General features: G+C 41.1%; 17 non-coding genes and 1 pseudogene across 17 annotated transcripts; all 18 read left to right on the top strand.

The window, feature by feature from the left end:
* Positions 1–164: 164 nt before the first annotated feature.
* Positions 165–283, top strand: LOC150074736 (5S ribosomal RNA). The gene has a single exon (XR_016547947.1). It is a non-coding gene; the product is annotated as a 5S ribosomal RNA (ribosomal RNA).
* Positions 284–874: 591 nt separating this feature from the next.
* LOC150074737 (5S ribosomal RNA) lies at positions 875–993 on the top strand. Its single transcript, XR_016548011.1, has one exon. It is a non-coding gene; the product is annotated as a 5S ribosomal RNA (ribosomal RNA).
* A 591-nt stretch (positions 994–1,584) lies between these two features.
* LOC150074738 (5S ribosomal RNA) lies at positions 1,585–1,703 on the top strand. The gene has a single exon (XR_016548022.1). It is a non-coding gene; the product is annotated as a 5S ribosomal RNA (ribosomal RNA).
* Positions 1,704–2,295: 592 nt separating this feature from the next.
* On the top strand, positions 2,296–2,414 carry LOC150074739 (5S ribosomal RNA). Its single transcript, XR_016548033.1, has one exon. It is a non-coding gene; the product is annotated as a 5S ribosomal RNA (ribosomal RNA).
* Positions 2,415–3,002: 588 nt separating this feature from the next.
* LOC150074740 (5S ribosomal RNA) lies at positions 3,003–3,121 on the top strand. The gene has a single exon (XR_016548044.1). It is a non-coding gene; the product is annotated as a 5S ribosomal RNA (ribosomal RNA).
* Positions 3,122–9,852: 6,731 nt separating this feature from the next.
* LOC150074741 (5S ribosomal RNA) lies at positions 9,853–9,973 on the top strand (annotated as a pseudogene).
* Positions 9,974–10,562: 589 nt separating this feature from the next.
* On the top strand, positions 10,563–10,681 carry LOC150074742 (5S ribosomal RNA). Its single transcript, XR_016547953.1, has one exon. It is a non-coding gene; the product is annotated as a 5S ribosomal RNA (ribosomal RNA).
* A 588-nt stretch (positions 10,682–11,269) lies between these two features.
* LOC150074743 (5S ribosomal RNA) lies at positions 11,270–11,388 on the top strand. The gene has a single exon (XR_016547964.1). It is a non-coding gene; the product is annotated as a 5S ribosomal RNA (ribosomal RNA).
* Positions 11,389–11,980: 592 nt separating this feature from the next.
* LOC150074744 (5S ribosomal RNA) lies at positions 11,981–12,099 on the top strand. The gene has a single exon (XR_016547975.1). It is a non-coding gene; the product is annotated as a 5S ribosomal RNA (ribosomal RNA).
* A 587-nt stretch (positions 12,100–12,686) lies between these two features.
* On the top strand, positions 12,687–12,805 carry LOC150074745 (5S ribosomal RNA). Its single transcript, XR_016547986.1, has one exon. It is a non-coding gene; the product is annotated as a 5S ribosomal RNA (ribosomal RNA).
* A 588-nt stretch (positions 12,806–13,393) lies between these two features.
* LOC150074746 (5S ribosomal RNA) lies at positions 13,394–13,512 on the top strand. The gene has a single exon (XR_016547989.1). It is a non-coding gene; the product is annotated as a 5S ribosomal RNA (ribosomal RNA).
* A 592-nt stretch (positions 13,513–14,104) lies between these two features.
* On the top strand, positions 14,105–14,223 carry LOC150074747 (5S ribosomal RNA). The gene has a single exon (XR_016547997.1). It is a non-coding gene; the product is annotated as a 5S ribosomal RNA (ribosomal RNA).
* A 587-nt stretch (positions 14,224–14,810) lies between these two features.
* Positions 14,811–14,929, top strand: LOC150074748 (5S ribosomal RNA). Its single transcript, XR_016548006.1, has one exon. It is a non-coding gene; the product is annotated as a 5S ribosomal RNA (ribosomal RNA).
* A 592-nt stretch (positions 14,930–15,521) lies between these two features.
* On the top strand, positions 15,522–15,640 carry LOC150074749 (5S ribosomal RNA). The gene has a single exon (XR_016548007.1). It is a non-coding gene; the product is annotated as a 5S ribosomal RNA (ribosomal RNA).
* Positions 15,641–16,231: 591 nt separating this feature from the next.
* LOC150074750 (5S ribosomal RNA) lies at positions 16,232–16,350 on the top strand. Its single transcript, XR_016548008.1, has one exon. It is a non-coding gene; the product is annotated as a 5S ribosomal RNA (ribosomal RNA).
* A 588-nt stretch (positions 16,351–16,938) lies between these two features.
* Positions 16,939–17,057, top strand: LOC150074751 (5S ribosomal RNA). Its single transcript, XR_016548009.1, has one exon. It is a non-coding gene; the product is annotated as a 5S ribosomal RNA (ribosomal RNA).
* A 593-nt stretch (positions 17,058–17,650) lies between these two features.
* LOC150074752 (5S ribosomal RNA) lies at positions 17,651–17,769 on the top strand. Its single transcript, XR_016548010.1, has one exon. It is a non-coding gene; the product is annotated as a 5S ribosomal RNA (ribosomal RNA).
* A 591-nt stretch (positions 17,770–18,360) lies between these two features.
* On the top strand, positions 18,361–18,479 carry LOC150074753 (5S ribosomal RNA). Its single transcript, XR_016548012.1, has one exon. It is a non-coding gene; the product is annotated as a 5S ribosomal RNA (ribosomal RNA).
* The last annotated feature ends 501 nt before the right edge of the window (positions 18,480–18,980 follow it).

An 18,980-nucleotide genomic window follows, 5' to 3' on the forward strand; every position in this document is an offset into this window, starting at 1 on the left:
GCGTGTTCAGTTATGTAGCTGCAGCAGTACGAATTAGACGAATTCTTGCCTTAGATTCCATGTAACAGAACCGAGATTTCATGGCCTTTCCGATAGGAAACGTTATGAAATCCACGGAAGAGCAAAGTCAGCCACAAGTAGCCCTATTACAGGCTCTTCTACCAGCCAACTATCATACTAGGCTGAATACACCGGTTCTCGTCCGATCACCGAAGTTAAGCAGCGTTAGGCCCGGTCAGTACTTGGGAGGGTGACCACCTGGGAATACCGGGTGTAGTTGGCTTTTTGCCCTTTTTTTGACATTAGTTAATGCAGAAACAGAAAAAAAAAAAAATTAGTTAATGCAGAAACGCTGCTCATATTTTTCCTCAAGATCACAGCATCGATTTTCAAAAACATCAGTGCAACTACACTGAGGCCGGCCTCAGTGTAATTTAGTTTGCGGCAATTAAGCGTAATTTACAGGGATGCATAGCGCTGTCGCACCGTAGGGCGTCGAACTTACCACAGCACCTTTTTCTCAGTAATCACTTGCCGATAGATACTAGGAGAGTGAGTGAGACCGGTAATAGCCTTAGACTGGACGCTGACGATGTGCCCTAATCTCGTAACCAGGTCAGCCTCTTTGGTCACGAGGATTGTTTCCTCCCCTCAAATTTCTGTTTCGAACGCGTATTATTATTTCTATTATTATTATTATTATGATTACCGCGTGTTCAGTTATGTAGCTGCAGCAGTACGAATTAGACGAATTCTTGCCTTAGATTCCATGTAACAGAACCGAGATTTCATGGCCTTTCCGATAGGAAACGTTATGAAATCCACGGAAGAGCAAAGTCAGCCACAAGTAGCCCTATTACAGGCTCTTCTACCAGCCAACTATCATACTAGGCTGAATACACCGGTTCTCGTCCGATCACCGAAGTTAAGCAGCGTTAGGCCCGGTCAGTACTTGGGAGGGTGACCACCTGGGAATACCGGGTGTAGTTGGCTTTTTGCCCTTTTTTTGACATTAGTTAATGCAGAAACAGAAAAAAAAAAAAATTAGTTAATGCAGAAACGCTGCTCATATTTTTCCTCAAGATCACAGCATCGATTTTCAAAAACATCAGTGCAACTACACTGAGGCCGGCCTCAGTGTAATTTAGTTTGCGGCAATTAAGCGTAATTTACAGGGATGCATAGCGCTGTCGCACCGTAGGGCGTCGAACTTACCACAGCACCTTTTTCTCAGTAATCACTTGCCGATAGATACTAGGAGAGTGAGTGAGACCGGTAATAGCCTTAGACTGGACGCTGACGATGTGCCCTAATCTCGTAACCAGGTCAGCCTCTTTGGTCACGAGGATTGTTTCCTCCCCTCAAATTTCTGTTTCGAACGCGTATTATTATTTCTATTATTATTATTATTATGATTACCGCGTGTTCAGTTATGTAGCTGCAGCAGTACGAATTAGACGAATTCTTGCCTTAGATTCCATGTAACAGAACCGAGATTTCATGGCCTTTCCGATAGGAAACGTTATGAAATCCACGGAAGAGCAAAGTCAGCCACAAGTAGCCCTATTACAGGCTCTTCTACCAGCCAACTATCATACTAGGCTGAATACACCGGTTCTCGTCCGATCACCGAAGTTAAGCAGCGTTAGGCCCGGTCAGTACTTGGGAGGGTGACCACCTGGGAATACCGGGTGTAGTTGGCTTTTTGCCCTTTTTTTGACATTAGTTAATGCAGAAACAGAAAAAAAAAAAAAATTAGTTAATGCAGAAACGCTGCTCATATTTTTCCTCAAGATCACAGCATCGATTTTCAAAAACATCAGTGCAACTACACTGAGGCCGGCCTCAGTGTAATTTAGTTTGCGGCAATTAAGCGTAATTTACAGGGATGCATAGCGCTGTCGCACCGTAGGCCGTCGAACTTACCACAGCACCTTTTTCTCAGTAATCACTTGCCGATAGATACTAGGAGAGTGAGTGAGACCGGTAATAGCCTTAGACTGGACGCTGACGATGTGCCCTAATCTCGTAACCAGGTCAGCCTCTTTGGTCACGAGGATTGTTTCCTCCCCTCAAATTTCTGTTTCGAACGCGTATTATTATTTCTATTATTATTATTATTATGATTACCGCGTGTTCAGTTATGTAGCTGCAGCAGTACGAATTAGACGAATTCTTGCCTTAGATTCCATGTAACAGAACCGAGATTTCATGGCCTTTCCGATAGGAAACGTTATGAAATCCACGGAAGAGCAAAGTCAGCCACAAGTAGCCCTATTACAGGCTCTTCTACCAGCCAACTATCATACTAGGCTGAATACACCGGTTCTCGTCCGATCACCGAAGTTAAGCAGCGTTAGGCCCGGTCAGTACTTGGGAGGGTGACCACCTGGGAATACCGGGTGTAGTTGGCTTTTTGCCCTTTTTTTGACATTAGTTAATGCAGAAACAGAAAAAAAAAAAAATTAGTTAATGCAGAAACGCTGCTCATATTTTTCCTCAAGATCACAGCATCGATTTTCAAAAACATCAGTGCAACTACACTGAGGCCGGCCTCAGTGTAATTTAGTTTGCGGCAATTAAGCGTAATTTACAGGGATGCATAGCGCTGTCGCACCGTAGGGCGTCGAACTTACCACAGCACCTTTTTCTCAGTAATCACTTGCCGATAGATACTAGGAGAGTGAGTGAGACCGGTAATAGCCTTAGACTGGACGCTGACGATGTGCCCTAATCTCGTAACCAGGTCAGCCTCTTTGGTCACGAGGATTGTTTCCTCCCCTCAAATTTCTGTTTCGAACGCGTATTATTATTTCTATTATTATTATTATGATTACCTCGTGTTCAGTTATGTAGCTGCAGCAGTACGAATTAGACGAATTCTTGCCTTAGATTCCATGTAACAGAACCGAGATTTCATGGCGTTTCCGATAGGAAACGTTATGAAATCCATGGAAGAGCAAAGTCAGCCACAAGTAGCCCTATTACAGGCTCTTCTACCAGCCAACTATCATACTAGGCTGAATACACCGGTTCTCGTCCGATCACCGAAGTTAAGCAGCGTTAGGCCCGGTCAGTACTTGGGAGGGTGACCACCTGGGAATACCGGGTGTAGTTGGCTTTTTGCCCTTTTTTTGACATTAGTTAATGCAGAAACAGAAAAAAAAAAAAATTAGTTAATGCAGAAACGCTGCTCATATTTTTCCTCAAGATCACAGCATCGATTTTCAAAAACCTCAGTGTAATTTAGTTTGCGGCAATTAAGCGTAATTTACAGGGATGCATAGCGCTGTCGCACCGTAGGGCGTCGAACTTACCACAGCACCTTTTTCTCAGTAATCACTTGCCGATAGATACTAGGAGAGTGAGTGAGACCGGTAATAGCCTTAGACTGGACGCTGACGATGTGCCCTAATCTCGTAACCAGGTCAGCCTCTTTGGTCACGAGGATTGTTTCCTCCCCTCAAATTTCTGTTTCGAACGCGTATTATTATTTCTATTATTATTATTATGATTACCGCGTGTTCAGTTATGTAGCTGCAGCAGTACGAATTAGACGAATTCTTGTCTTAGATTCCATGTAACAGAACCGAGATTTCATGGCGTTTCCGATAGGAAACGTTATGAAATCCATGGAAGAGCAAAGTCAGCCACAAGTAGCCCTATTACAGGCTCTTCTACCAGCCAACTATCATACTAGGCTGAATACACCACAGTTCGCTGGATGATCTTGACCAGTGCAGACGTGTGTTTCCCTTTCTCCGCTATTGTGGGGATTAGTTGGCTAGTGCCGTCTTTCGAAGGGTGTGGTTCGGCAACCCCTCTGGTTTACAACCGTTCAAGGCTGCAATGTCTAACGGAGGAAGTACAGAAGTTAAGACCAGCCGTAAAGCTATGTCAAATACAACCACCGGGAATGTAGTGAAATCGCCGCAAGTCCTATCAACGGAGGAACTAGTAGACTCCTTGAACATTCCAATCGACCTTGACTGGAGTAAATCGTGCATTCTCCGATGTGACCCAAGCGGAGCTCCATATTCGGAATCTGATATTATTTGCAGCCTGAAAGGTAAGATTAAAGGTTCAGATGTATGGCACCTAGGATCTGTGAAATTTAATTCTGTATTCATTATCTCCTTTAAGGAGCATAATATTAAAGAAAGATTCTGTTCTCTTAAGAAAATTACTGTTCGTGGCCTTGCATGCGCTATTATCCCGATTAACAAGACTCGGAAAATAGAGGTCGTTATTCACTGGCTCCCACCCCAAATTCCGAACCGCCTAGTGGCGATGCATTTCGAGAAATTCGGGACCATAAAATACCTCGAGAACATATCCACCATAAAGGACAGAGAATGGTCCCACATTCTCAGTAACAAAAAGAAAATGATAATAGAACTTAATGATGAAGTACAGGTCACAGATATACCCTATGTCATTAGGGTGCAGAAAATGACTGGAATTGTAGTCATAAGCGGAAGACCACCATCCTGCTTTAGATGCAAAAAAATTGGGCACCTTCGCAAAGAGTGCACTGCACCAAAATGCGAAAAATGCAGTAAAATAGGTCATGAAGCGGAAAACTGCATAGGCCGCACGTATGCAGGCATAATATCAAAAAACCTGAAAAACGACTTCTGTGAAGACACAGATACCTGCAATATCGATGATGTCCAGGAAACGGAGTGCATCGAAGAACCGGGAAATAAAAATGATTCGGGATTAGTGGAAGAAAACCCGTCAAATATAACACCAATAATTGACGCAACACAGTTAACCCCACCAAAAATAAACCAAAGCCATAAATCACCATTAGAAAACACCTGTGAAGGCACTCCGCAAATGTTAACAACACCTGCTGTGAATAACGACAATACAGAATCAATACAGCCTCTAGATACGCCCAACGTGCCCGAAGGAAAGGAAAGTGAGAAAGAAAGTGAAGAAGTAAAGAAAACATCGGAGAGAAGGAAAAAAACAAAATTCGTTCCCAACTTGGTCGTAAGGAACAAGCGGGACAAAGGAAAAGAAAAGGAAGCCGCAAAACCGGATAACTAAAGAAACCAGAAGAACCACTAAATATAGAATAACCCAAGTTTACCTCCAGACAAATATTAATTCCTAAACAATGAAAATAATATCCCTAAACTGCAATGGACTGAAAGGCAATGACTCTCAGAAATTATTGATAAATTTATTAGTAAACCTAAAACCTGATATTGTTATGCTTCAAGACACCAGGATAAATGACTTAAAAGAAGTAGCCATGTTCGAACAAAAACTAAATAAAAATTATATCTCTATTTTTGAACCAGCCCAAAATAATTCAGTTGCAGGAGTAATAACACTAATTTATAAAAGAGCCCGGAATATACAAATACACGCTCACGAAACTCTGATTCCACACAGAGCATTAGGAGTAGACATAACATGGAACTCAAAAACCTTATCGTTGATCAACATATATGGGCCTACAAGACACAACGAAAAAAAACACTTTTGGACAGAACTGGAACATATACTAACAGATAAGCACACAATTATAGCGGCAGGAGACATGAATTTCTTAGAAGACAAAACAAGGGATCAAGAAAAGGCAACAGATACACCCATTCCCACATTTTCTAAAATATTCAAAACATTACATTTATATGACGCCTACCGTACACTACACCCAACACAGAAAGAATACACATTCTTTTCTGCAAACAACGCGTCCAGACTTGATAGACTTTACTACCCAGACCACCTGGGGATCACAGTAGGAAACGTCATGCATACACCAGTTTCCTTCACTGACCACCACATGCTGATAGTTAAGCTATTAAGTGAAGTCCAAGAAAGCGCATTTGTAAACAGGGAATACCCGCTCTGGAAACTGAATGCAAGTCTCCTACAGGAAGACGAGTTTCAAGCAGAAATCAAAAAAATCAGCAGAGAAACAAAAAACGCTGAAAACCCAATAGAAGGGTGGTATAGATTTAAACAGGAGGTAAAAAAAATGGCTATTAAATTGGGGAAACAAATGAAACATAAACAGAACGAAGAAAAGAGAAACATAATAAAAGAATTACAAAGAACATACACACCCGATAGAAATATTAAAAACACAATGGAAAGAACAAAACTTAAAGAAAAACTAAAAGATATTGAAAAGAAAGAAATAGAAGGCGCATGGCTTAGAGCTAGAATTAAGGCCATCGAAAATGATGAAGGCAAAAGCAGTACAGCTTGGTTATTTGAAAAAGAAAGATGCAAGAAAAGAACCGTAAAAGCCATAACAAAAAACAATGAAACATACAAAAATGATGCAGATATAATAGCTATCTTCCACAATCACTACACGAAAACATTTGAAAGAAAACACAGCTGTGAGACCGAATCAGACACTTTCTTACAGCTGTTAAATAAATTAAAACCAGATGAAGCAGAAGAAATCGACAAACCTATATCCATACAAGAATGCAGACAAGCAATCAGAAAACTCCCAACACAAAAATCACCAGGACCAGACGGACTCACTGCTGAATTTTACAAGAAATACTTCCACATATTTGAAGACCAATTTGTAGACATGATAATAGCAATAGGAAAAACAGAAAATACACCCCAAAATTTTAACCTAGGATACATATGTACCATCCCAAAAACCGAGAATAAAGAAAATCTAAAAGACATAAACCAATGGAGAGGCATTACTCTTCTGAACACAGACTTCAAAATCTTGTCAAAAATCTTAGCGTCAAGAGTACAAATCCACTTAGTGAAAATAATCACTGATGCCCAAACGTGCGGAATTAAGGGGCGAAAAATTGAAGACACCATAATGCAGGTAAGATGCATTTATGAATATTACAAAGTAACTGAAAAACCATGCATTCTAATGGGACTGGACTTAGAAAAAGCCTTTGATTCAGTCAGCCATGATTACCTACATAAAGTTATAAAAGCAACAGGATTCGGAATCGGGTTCCAAACATGGATAAGAACGTTGTACAATAAGGCTCAATCAAGATTAATAATTAACAAAAAGCTGTCTGCCCCATTCAATATCCAATGCTCCATTAGGCAAGGTGACAACCTCTCAATGATTCTGTTTGCCTTGGCTATAGAACCACTGATAAGGTCAATCCAATCAAACAAAAAAATTAGCGGAACGCGCATAGGCGAAGAGAGAGAAACTAAGGTCCTGGCGTACGCTGACGATATCACGGTGACGCTGACAACGGCTCAATCTGTAAATGAAATACTAAAAATCATGAAATCTTTCGAAAAGGCGAGCGGCCTAAAAATAAATGAAAGGAAAACAAACGCAACATTAATCGGAAAGTGGAAAAAAACACCCACCTTGCCTGAAAATATAAACAGTAAAAACGAATTTAGAATACTAGGAATCACACTAGGTGAAGAAGAATGTTACGCTAACCAATGGGAAGCATTGTGCAAGAAAGTGACCCAAAAATTATCAACCTGGAGAGGAAGACATCTCTCAGTAAAAGGGAAGGCAAGAGTGTGCAACCAGTATATAATGTCCAAACTATGGTACCTGATCGGACACATCCCATACAATGGGAAATATGCAGACAGGATTCATAGAGAATGCGCCCAGTTTATTTGGAATTCATCCTACGAACCAATGAGAAGGTCAACACTCTTTCACGACAGTGAAGCTGGAGGCCTTGGGCTCGTTAACATCCACATAAAAACACTAATAAACAATGCGAAAATTGCAGAAAAAGCCCAAAACTCAGGAAAAGGGTGGACACCTTATGTACTAATGTTTAAACAAAAGTTACTCCCTCACAGATATGCCTACTCACTGGAAGCAAAAATAAATAGAATACCAGAAATGTTCAGAGAAATCGTGGAAGGTGAAGAGTATGCAAAAGACAGAATAGATCTCGGGAAAATTCTGGAAACAAACTCAAGAGTGACCTACACAAAAATGATAAGAAGCACTATACCACCACCACAACACAGGGAAATTCAAAGGGGAAATATAAGACTATCACCAGTACTAGAAAAAGTGTTTAAATTACCAATAAAACCGAAATATAAGACCTTCTTTTATAAAGTTCATCACTGTTGTCTGCCAACCAGAATATGGCTGGTTGCAAAAGGCATACCTATCTACAGTCCAGCCAAATGCAACTTCTGCAACGATCCAGAAACAATACACCACCTAATGATATACTGCAACGTCACATCTAAAATATGGAACGTAGTGACTCCACTGATCTCTTCATCGTCAATGATCACCGAAAAACTTGTATTCTGGTTAAAAGATGGAAAAATAGAAACAACAAAAATGATCATAATAATCATTACAATGTACGCAATATGGTCGCACAGATGCGATGAAATATACGGGAGAAATGAAGCAGGAAACATATTGATGAAAGTAAACAAATATCTCAAAGAAATCACTCATGATACCATCTACAAGAAAGCAATAACCCCGAGGGAATGGCAGAAAACAGGAGTCCTCTCTGGAGAGCAAGACAGTTACAAATACAAACCAATCGCAAATTAATCATCACAATGCCATAAATGTTTTTAAATGTGAAAACTGAACTAATACAAGTTAAACAAAGAAATAAGATAACGTAACACAATGAAACTAATAAATTAATGTATCTTAAGAAACATTATAGGTATATGATAAATCACTATGTGTATTTCAATAAGGATTGTCAATTAGCACGAATGTATATATAACGTAAGATCTCAATAACAATTTGTACTTTAAAAATCATGTACAATATAGTTTAACAATAGCAATAAAAAAAGAAAAGCTTATGTGTAAATTAGAATAAAAAAGAAATATGGTCAAGTTATATAAAGGAGAAAGAACCTGTATAAATACAGAACAATGGAACAATATATAAACCATTCATATATAATGTGTCCAATATGAGCAACACAACTTGTGTATTCGCTTTATATGTAAACAAAAAAGAGAGATAAGTTAAAACTGAAATAATGTAACCTGGTGTCGTGAAGTAGAGCTAAATGTAAATGAATGTAAAGCAATAATAATATGTTAAACAAAAAGAAAAGATGTTATCTGACAAATGAAGGTATGTAAAAATTGGAACGGAAAATGATACAATGTAATTTATAAATAATGTCATGTATGTTTACATAACAAGCTTGTATACCTAATGAGTGTAATTTATAAATAATGTAATGTATATTTACATAACAAGCTGGTATACCTAATGAGTGTAATTTATAAATAATGTAATGTATATTTACATAACAAGCTGGTATACCTAATGAGTGTAATTTATAAATAATGTAATGTATATTTACATAACAAGCTGGTATACCTAATGAGGGTAATTTATAAATAATGTAATATATATTTATATAACAAGCTGGTATACCTAATGAGTGTAACTTATAAATAATGTAATGTATATTTATATAACAAGCTGGTATGCATCATAATTGTAGGACATATCCGTTCTACAGATAAAAAAAATTCATATATCAACAAATTGTATAGTAAAATGGAAAAGTGTACCAAAATAAAAAGGAAATATGTGAGCAAGCCTCACGTATAGAGACAATATCACATGAGCCAAAACAAATTCAGGACTGTAGTGCAATATAAGAAGGTTAATCAAATGGAAGTAAATAAAACGTATGCTAATAAGAAACGCCACTCTCAGGCGAGGATGTAACCTGAAAAGGAAAATAGAATGTGAAAAAAAAAAAAAAAAAAAAAAAAAAATATATATGTAACAAAATGAAACAGAAAATGATACTATGTAATTTGTAAATAATGTATATATTGTAATTTATATTTGTATCATAAGCTGGTATATCCAAAGTATGTATATAGAAACCAATAAAATAGTACTAGGCTGAATACACCGGTTCTCGTCCGATCACCGAAGTTAAGCAGCGTTAGGCCCGGTCAGTACTTGGGAGGGTGACCACCTGGGAATACCGGGTGTAGTTGGCTTTTTGCCCTTTTTTTGACATTAGTTAATGCAGAAACCAAAAAAAAAAAAAAATCAGTTAATGCAGAAACGCTGCTCATATTTTTCCTCAAGTTCAGAGCATCGATTTTCAAAAACATCAGTGCAACTACACTGAGGCCGGCCTCAGTGTAATTTAGTTTGCGGCAATTAAGCGTAATTTACAGGGATGCATAGCGCTGTCGCACCGTAGGGCGTCGAACTTACCACAGCACCTTTTTCTCAGTAATCACTTGCCGATAGATACTAGGAGAGTGAGTGAGACCGGTAATAGCCTTAGACTGGACGCTGACGATGTGCCCTAATCTCGTAACCAGGTCAGCCTCTTTGGTCACGAGGATTGTTTCCTCCCCTCAAATTTCTGTTTCGAACGCGTATTATTATTTCTATTATTATTATTATGATTACCTCGTGTTCAGTTATGTAGCTGCAGCAGTACGAATTAGACGAATTCTTGCCTTAGATTCCATGTAACAGAACCGAGATTTCATGGCGTTTCCGATAGGAAACGTTATGAAATCCATGGAAGAGCAAAGTCAGCCACAAGTAGCCCTATTACAGGCTCTTCTACCAGCCAACTATCATACTAGGCTGAATACACCGGTTCTCGTCCGATCACCGAAGTTAAGCAGCGTTAGGCCCGGTCAGTACTTGGGAGGGTGACCACCTGGGAATACCGGGTGTAGTTGGCTTTTTGCCCTTTTTTTGACATTAGTTAATGCAGAAACAGAAAAAAAAAAAAATTAGTTAATGCAGAAACGCTGCTCATATTTTTCCTCAAGATCACAGCATCGATTTTCAAAAACATCAGTGCAACTACACTGAGGCCGGCCTCAGTGTAATTTAGTTTGCGGCAATTAAGCGTAATTTACAGGGATGCATAGCGCTGTCGCACCGTAGGGCGTCGAACTTACCACAGCACCTTTTTCTCAGTAATCACTTGCCGATAGATACTAGGAGAGTGAGTGAGACCGGTAATAGCCTTAGACTGGACGCTGACGATGTGCCCTAATCTCGTAACCAGGTCAGCCTCTTTGGTCACGAGGATTGTTTCCTCCCCTCAAATTTCTGTTTCGAACGCGTATTATTATTTCTATTATTATTATTATGATTACCGCGTGTTCAGTTATGTAGCTGCAGCAGTACGAATTAGACGAATTCTTGCCTTAGATTCCATGTAACAGAACCGAGATTTCATGGCGTTTCCGATAGGAAACGTTATGAAATCCATGGAAGAGCAAAGTCAGCCACAAGTAGCCCTATTACAGGCTCTTCTACCAGCCAACTATCATACTAGGCTGAATACACCGGTTCTCGTCCGATCACCGAAGTTAAGCAGCGTTAGGCCCGGTCAGTACTTGGGAGGGTGACCACCTGGGAATACCGGGTGTAGTTGGCTTTTTGCCCTTTTTTTGACATTAGTTAATGCAGAAACAGAAAAAAAAAAAAAATTAGTTAATGCAGAAACGCTGCTCATATTTTTCCTCAAGATCACAGCATCGATTTTCAAAAACATCAGTGCAACTACACTGAGGCCGGCCTCAGTGTAATTTAGTTTGCGGCAATTAAGCGTAATTTACAGGGATGCATAGCGCTGTCGCACCGTAGGGCGTCGAACTTACCACAGCACCTTTTTCTCAGTAATCACTTGCCGATAGATACTAGGAGAGTGAGTGAGACCGGTAATAGCCTTAGACTGGACGCTGACGATGTGCCCTAATCTCGTAACCAGGTCAGCCTCTTTGGTCACGAGGATTGTTTCCTCCCCTCAAATTTCTGTTTCGAACGCGTATTATTATTTCTATTATTATTATTATTATGATTACCGCGTGTTCAGTTATGTAGCTGCAGCAGTACGAATTAGACGAATTCTTGCCTTAGATTCCATGTAACAGAACCGAGATTTCATGGCCTTTCCGATAGGAAACGTTATGAAATCCACGGAAGAGCAAAGTCAGCCACAAGTAGCCCTATTGCAGGCTCTTCTACCAGCCAACTATCATACTAGGCTGAATACACCGGTTCTCGTCCGATCACCGAAGTTAAGCAGCGTTAGGCCCGGTCAGTACTTGGGAGGGTGACCACCTGGGAATACCGGGTGTAGTTGGCTTTTTGCCCTTTTTTTGACATTAGTTAATGCAGAAACAGAAAAAAAAAAAATTAGTTAATGCAGAAACGCTGCTCATATTTTTCCTCAAGATCACAGCATCGATTTTCAAAAACATCAGTGCAACTACACTGAGGCCGGCCTCAGTGTAATTTAGTTTGCGGCAATTAAGCGTAATTTACAGGGATGCATAGCGCTGTCGCACCGTAGGGCGTCGAACTTACCACAGCACCTTTTTCTCAGTAATCACTTGCCGATAGATACTAGGAGAGTGAGTGAGACCGGTAATAGCCTTAGACTGGACGCTGACGATGTGCCCTAATCTCGTAACCAGGTCAGCCTCTTTGGTCACGAGGATTGTTTCCTCCCCTCAAATTTCTGTTTCGAACGCGTATTATTATTTCTATTATTATTATTATGATTACCTCGTGTTCAGTTATGTAGCTGCAGCAGTACGAATTAGACGAATTCTTGCCTTAGATTCCATGTAACAGAACCGAGATTTCATGGCGTTTCCGATAGGAAACGTTATGAAATCCATGGAAGAGCAAAGTCAGCCACAAGTAGCCCTATTACAGGCTCTTCTACCAGCCAACTATCATACTAGGCTGAATACACCGGTTCTCGTCCGATCACCGAAGTTAAGCAGCGTTAGGCCCGGTCAGTACTTGGGAGGGTGACCACCTGGGAATACCGGGTGTAGTTGGCTTTTTGCCCTTTTTTTGACATTAGTTAATGCAGAAACAGAAAAAAAAAAAAATTAGTTAATGCAGAAACGCTGCTCATATTTTTCCTCAAGATCACAGCATCGATTTTCAAAAACATCAGTGCAACTACACTGAGGCCGGCCTCAGTGTAATTTAGTTTGCGGCAATTAAGCGTAATTTACAGGGATGCATAGCGCTGTCGCACCGTAGGGCGTCGAACTTACCACAGCACCTTTTTCTCAGTAATCACTTGCCGATAGATACTAGGAGAGTGAGTGAGACCGGTAATAGCCTTAGACTGGACGCTGACGATGTGCCCTAATCTCGTAACCAGGTCAGCCTCTTTGGTCACGAGGATTGTTTCCTCCCCTCAAATTTCTGTTTCGAATGCGTATTATTATTTCTATTATTATTATTATGATTACCGCGTGTTCAGTTATGTAGCTGCAGCAGTACGAATTAGACGAATTCTTGCCTTAGATTCCATGTAACAGAACCGAGATTTCATGGCGTTTCCGATAGGAAACGTTATGAAATCCATGGAAGAGCAAAGTCAGCCACAAGTAGCCCTATTACAGGCTCTTCTACCAGCCAACTATCATACTAGGCTGAATACACCGGTTCTCGTCCGATCACCGAAGTTAAGCAGCGTTAGGCCCGGTCAGTACTTGGGAGGATGACCACCTGGGAATACCGGGTGTAGTTGGCTTTTTGCCCTTTTTTTGACATTAGTTAATGCAGAAACAGAAAAAAAAAAAAAATTAGTTAATGCAGAAACGCTGCTCATATTTTTCCTCAAGATCACAGCATCGATTTTCAAAAACATCAGTGCAACTACACTGAGGCCGGCCTCAGTGTAATTTAGTTTGCGGCAATTAAGCGTAATTTACAGGGATGCATAGCGCTGTCGCACCGTAGGGCGTCGAACTTACCACAGCACCTTTTTCTCAGTAATCACTTGCCGATAGATACTAGGAGAGTGAGTGAGACCGGTAATAGCCTTAGACTGGACGCTGACGATGTGCCCTAATCTCGTAACCAGGTCAGCCTCTTTGGTCACGAGGATTGTTTCCTCCCCTCAAATTTCTGTTTCGAACGCGTATTATTATTTCTATTATTATTATTATTATGATTACCGCGTGTTCAGTTATGTAGCTGCAGCAGTACGAATTAGACGAATTCTTGCCTTAGATTCCATGTAACAGAACCGAGATTTCATGGCCTTTCCGATAGGAAACGTTATGAAATCCACGGAAGAGCAAAGTCAGCCACAAGTAGCCCTATTGCAGGCTCTTCTACCAGCCAACTATCATACTAGGCTGAATACACCGGTTCTCGTCCGATCACCGAAGTTAAGCAGCGTTAGGCCCGGTCAGTACTTGGGAGGGTGACCACCTGGGAATACCGGGTGTAGTTGGCTTTTTGCCCTTTTTTTGACATTAGTTAATGCAGAAACAGAAAAAAAAAAAATTAGTTAATGCAGAAACGCTGCTCATATTTTTCCTCAAGATCACAGCATCGATTTTCAAAAACATCAGTGCAACTACACTGAGGCCGGCCTCAGTGTAATTTAGTTTGCGGCAATTAAGCGTAATTTACAGGGATGCATAGCGCTGTCGCACCGTAGGGCGTCGAACTTACCACAGCACCTTTTTCTCAGTAATCACTTGCCGATAGATACTAGGAGAGTGAGTGAGACCGGTAATAGCCTTAGACTGGACGCTGACGATGTGCCCTAATCTCGTAACCAGGTCAGCCTCTTTGGTCACGAGGATTGTTTCCTCCCCTCAAATTTCTGTTTCGAACGCGTATTATTATTTCTATTATTATTATTATGATTACCGCGTGTTCAGTTATGTAGCTGCAGCAGTACGAATTAGACGAATTCTTGCCTTAGATTCCATGTAACAGAACCGAGATTTCATGGCGTTTCCGATAGGAAACGTTATGAAATCCATGGAAGAGCAAAGTCAGCCACAAGTAGCCCTATTACAGGCTCTTCTACCAGCCAACTATCATACTAGGCTGAATACACCGGTTCTCGTCCGATCACCGAAGTTAAGCAGCGTTAGGCCCGGTCAGTACTTGGGAGGGTGACCACCTGGGAATACCGGGTGTAGTTGGCTTTTTGCCCTTTTTTTGACATTAGTTAATGCAGAAACAGAAAAAAAAAAAAAATTAGTTAATGCAGAAACGCTGCTCATATTTTTCCTCAAGATCACAGCATCGATTTTCAAAAACATCAGTGCAACTACACTGAGGCCGGCCTCAGTGTAATTTAGTTTGCGGCAATTAAGCGTAATTTACAGGGATGCATAGCGCTGTCGCACCGTAGGGCGTCGAACTTACCACAGCACCTTTTTCTCAGTAATCACTTGCCGATAGATACTAGGAGAGTGAGTGAGACCGGTAATAGCCTTAGACTGGACGCTGACGATGTGCCCTAATCTCGTAACCAGGTCAGCATCTTTGGTCACGAGGATTGTTTCCTCCCCTCAAATTTCTGTTTCGAACGCGTATTATTATTTCTATTATTATTATTATTATGATTACCGCGTGTTCAGTTATGTAGCTGCAGCAGTACGAATTAGACGAATTCTTGCCTTAGATTCCATGTAACAGAACCGAGATTTCATGGCCTTTCCGATAGGAAACGTTATGAAATCCACGGAAGAGCAAAGTCAGCCACAAGTAGCCCTATTACAGGCTCTTCTACCAGCCAACTATCATACTAGGCTGAATACACCGGTTCTCGTCCGATCACCGAAGTTAAGCAGCGTTAGGCCCGGTCAGTACTTGGGAGGGTGACCACCTGGGAATACCGGGTGTAGTTGGCTTTTTGCCCTTTTTTTGACATTAGTTAATGCAGAAACAGAAAAAAAAAAAAATTAGTTAATGCAGAAACGCTGCTCATATTTTTCCTCAAGATCACAGCATCGATTTTCAAAAACATCAGTGCAACTACACTGAGGCCGGCCTCAGTGTAATTTAGTTTGCGGCAATTAAGCGTAATTTACAGGGATGCATAGCGCTGTCGCACCGTAGGGCGTCGAACTTACCACAGCACCTTTTTCTCAGTAATCACTTGCCGATAGATACTAGGAGAGTGAGTGAGACCGGTAATAGCCTTAGACTGGACGCTGACGATGTGCCCTAATCTCGTAACCAGATCAGCCTCTTTGGTCACGAGGATTGTTTCCTCCCCTCAAATTTCTGTTTCGAACGCGTATTATTATTTCTATTATTATTATTATTATGATTACCGCGTGTTCAGTTATGTAGCTGCAGCAGTACGAATTAGACGAATTCTTGCCTTAGATTCCATGTAACAGAACCGAGATTTCATGGCCTTTCCGATAGGAAACGTTATGAAATCCACGGAAGAGCAAAGTCAGCCACAAGTAGCCCTATTACAGGCTCTTCTACCAGCCAACTATCATACTAGGCTGAATACACCGGTTCTCGTCCGATCACCGAAGTTAAGCAGCGTTAGGCCCGGTCAGTACTTGGGAGGGTGACCACCTGGGAATACCGGGTGTAGTTGGCTTTTTGCCCTTTTTTTGACATTAGTTAATGCAGAAACAGAAAAAAAAAAAAATTAGTTAATGCAGAAACGCTGCTCATATTTTTCCTCAAGATCACAGCATCGATTTTCAAAAACATCAGTGCAACTACACTGAGGCCGGCCTCAGTGTAATTTAGTTTGCGGCAATTAAGCGTAATTTACAGGGATGCATAGCGCTGTCGCACCGTAGGGCGTCGAACTTACCACAGCACCTTTTTCTCAGTAATCACTTGCCGATAGATACTAGGAGAGTGAGTGAGACCGGTAATAGCCTTAGACTGGACGCTGACGATGTGCCCTAATCTCGTAACCAGGTCAGCCTCTTTGGTCACGAGGATTGTTTCCTCCCCTCAAATTTCTGTTTCGAACGCGTATTATTATTTCTATTATTATTATTATGATTACCGCGTGTTCAGTTATGTAGCTGCAGCAGTACGAATTAGACGAATTCTTGCCTTAGATTCCATGTAACAGAACCGAGATTTCATGGCGTTTCCGATAGGAAACGTTATGAAATCCATGGAAGAGCAAAGTCAGCCACAAGTAGCCCTATTACAGGCTCTTCTACCAGCCAACTATCATACTAGGCTGAATACACCGGTTCTCGTCCGATCACCGAAGTTAAGCAGCGTTAGGCCCGGTCAGTACTTGGGAGGGTGACCACCTGGGAATACCGGGTGTAGTTGGCTTTTTGCCCTTTTTTTGACATTAGTTAATGCAGAAACAGAAAAAAAAAAAAAAATTAGTTAATGCAGAAACGCTGCTCATATTTTTCCTCAAGATCACAGCATCGATTTTCAAAAACATCAGTGCAACTACACTGAGGCCGGCCTCAGTGTAATTTAGTTTGCGGCAATTAAGCGTAATTTACAGGGATGCATAGCGCTGTCGCACCGTAGGGCGTCGAACTTACCACAGCACCTTTTTCTCAGTAATCACTTGCCGATAGATACTAGGAGAGTGAGTGAGACCGGTAATAGCCTTAGACTGGACGCTGACGATGTGCCCTAATCTCGTAACCAGGTCAGCATCTTTGGTCACGAGGATTGTTTCCTCCCCTCAAATTTCTGTTTCGAACGCGTATTATTATTTCTATTATTATTATTATTATGATTACCGCGTGTTCAGTTATGTAGCTGCAGCAGTACGAATTAGACGAATTCTTGCCTTAGATTCCATGTAACAGAACCGAGATTTCATGGCCTTTCCGATAGGAAACGTTATGAAATCCACGGAAGAGCAAAGTCAGCCACAAGTAGCCCTATTGCAGGCTCTTCTACCAGCCAACTATCATACTAGGCTGAATACACCGGTTCTCGTCCGATCACCGAAGTTAAGCAGCGTTAGGCCCGGTCAGTACTTGGGAGGGTGACCACCTGGGAATACCGGGTGTAGTTGGCTTTTTGCCCTTTTTTTGACATTAGTTAATGCAGAAACAGAAAAAAAAAAAAATTAGTTAATGCAGAAACGCTGCTCATATTTTTCCTCAAGATCACAGCATCGATTTTCAAAAACATCAGTGCAACTACACTGAGGCCGGCCTCAGTGTAATTTAGTTTGCGGCAATTAAGCGTAATTTACAGGGATGCATAGCGCTGTCGCACCGTAGGGCGTCGAACTTACCACAGCACCTTTTTCTCAGTAATCACTTGCCGATAGATACTAGGAGAGTGAGTGAGACCGGTAATAGCCTTAGACTGGACGCTGACGATGTGCCCTAATCTCGTAACCAGGTCAGCCTCTTTGGTCACGAGGATTGTTTCCTCCCCTCAAATTTCTGTTTCGAACGCGTATTATTATTTCTATTATTATTATTATTATGATTACCGCGTGTTCAGTTATGTAGCTGCAGCAGTACGAATTAGACGAATTCTTGCCTTAGATTCCATGTAACAGAACCGAGATTTCATGGCCTTTCCGATAGGAAACGTTATGAAATCCACGGAAGAGCAAAGTCAGCCACAAGTAGCCCTATTACAGGCTCTTCTACCAGCCAACTATCATACTAGGCTGAATACACCGGTTCTCGTCCGATCACCGAAGTTAAGCAGCGTTAGGCCCGGTCAGTACTTGGGAGGGTGACCACCTGGGAATACCGGGTGTAGTTGGCTTTTTGCCCTTTTTTTGACATTAGTTAATGCAGAAACAGAAAAAAAAAAAAATTAGTTAATGCAGAAACGCTGCTCATATTTTTCCTCAAGATCACAGCATCGATTTTCAAAAACATCAGTGCAACTACACTGAGGCCGGCCTCAGTGTAATTTAGTTTGCGGCAATTAAGCGTAATTTACAGGGATGCATAGCGCTGTCGCACCGTAGGGCGTCGAACTTACCACAGCACCTTTTTCTCAGTAATCACTTGCCGATAGATACTAGGAGAGTGAGTGAGACCGGTAATAGCCTTAGACTGGACGCTGACGATGTGCCCTAATCTCGTAACCAGGTCAGCCTCTTTGGTCACGAGGATTGTTTCCTCCCCTCAAATTTCTGTTTCGAACGCGTATTATTATTTCTATTATTATTATTATTATGATTACCGCGTGTTCAGTTATGTAGCTGCAGCAGTACGAATTAGACGAATTCTTGCCTTAGATTCCATGTAACAGAACCGA

This window comes from Mastigoproctus giganteus, unplaced genomic scaffold (genome assembly GCF_048544385.1).
Source record: "Mastigoproctus giganteus isolate SK-2022 unplaced genomic scaffold, ASM4854438v1 scaffold_56, whole genome shotgun sequence".
Taxonomy (NCBI): domain Eukaryota; kingdom Metazoa; phylum Arthropoda; class Arachnida; order Uropygi; family Thelyphonidae; genus Mastigoproctus; species Mastigoproctus giganteus.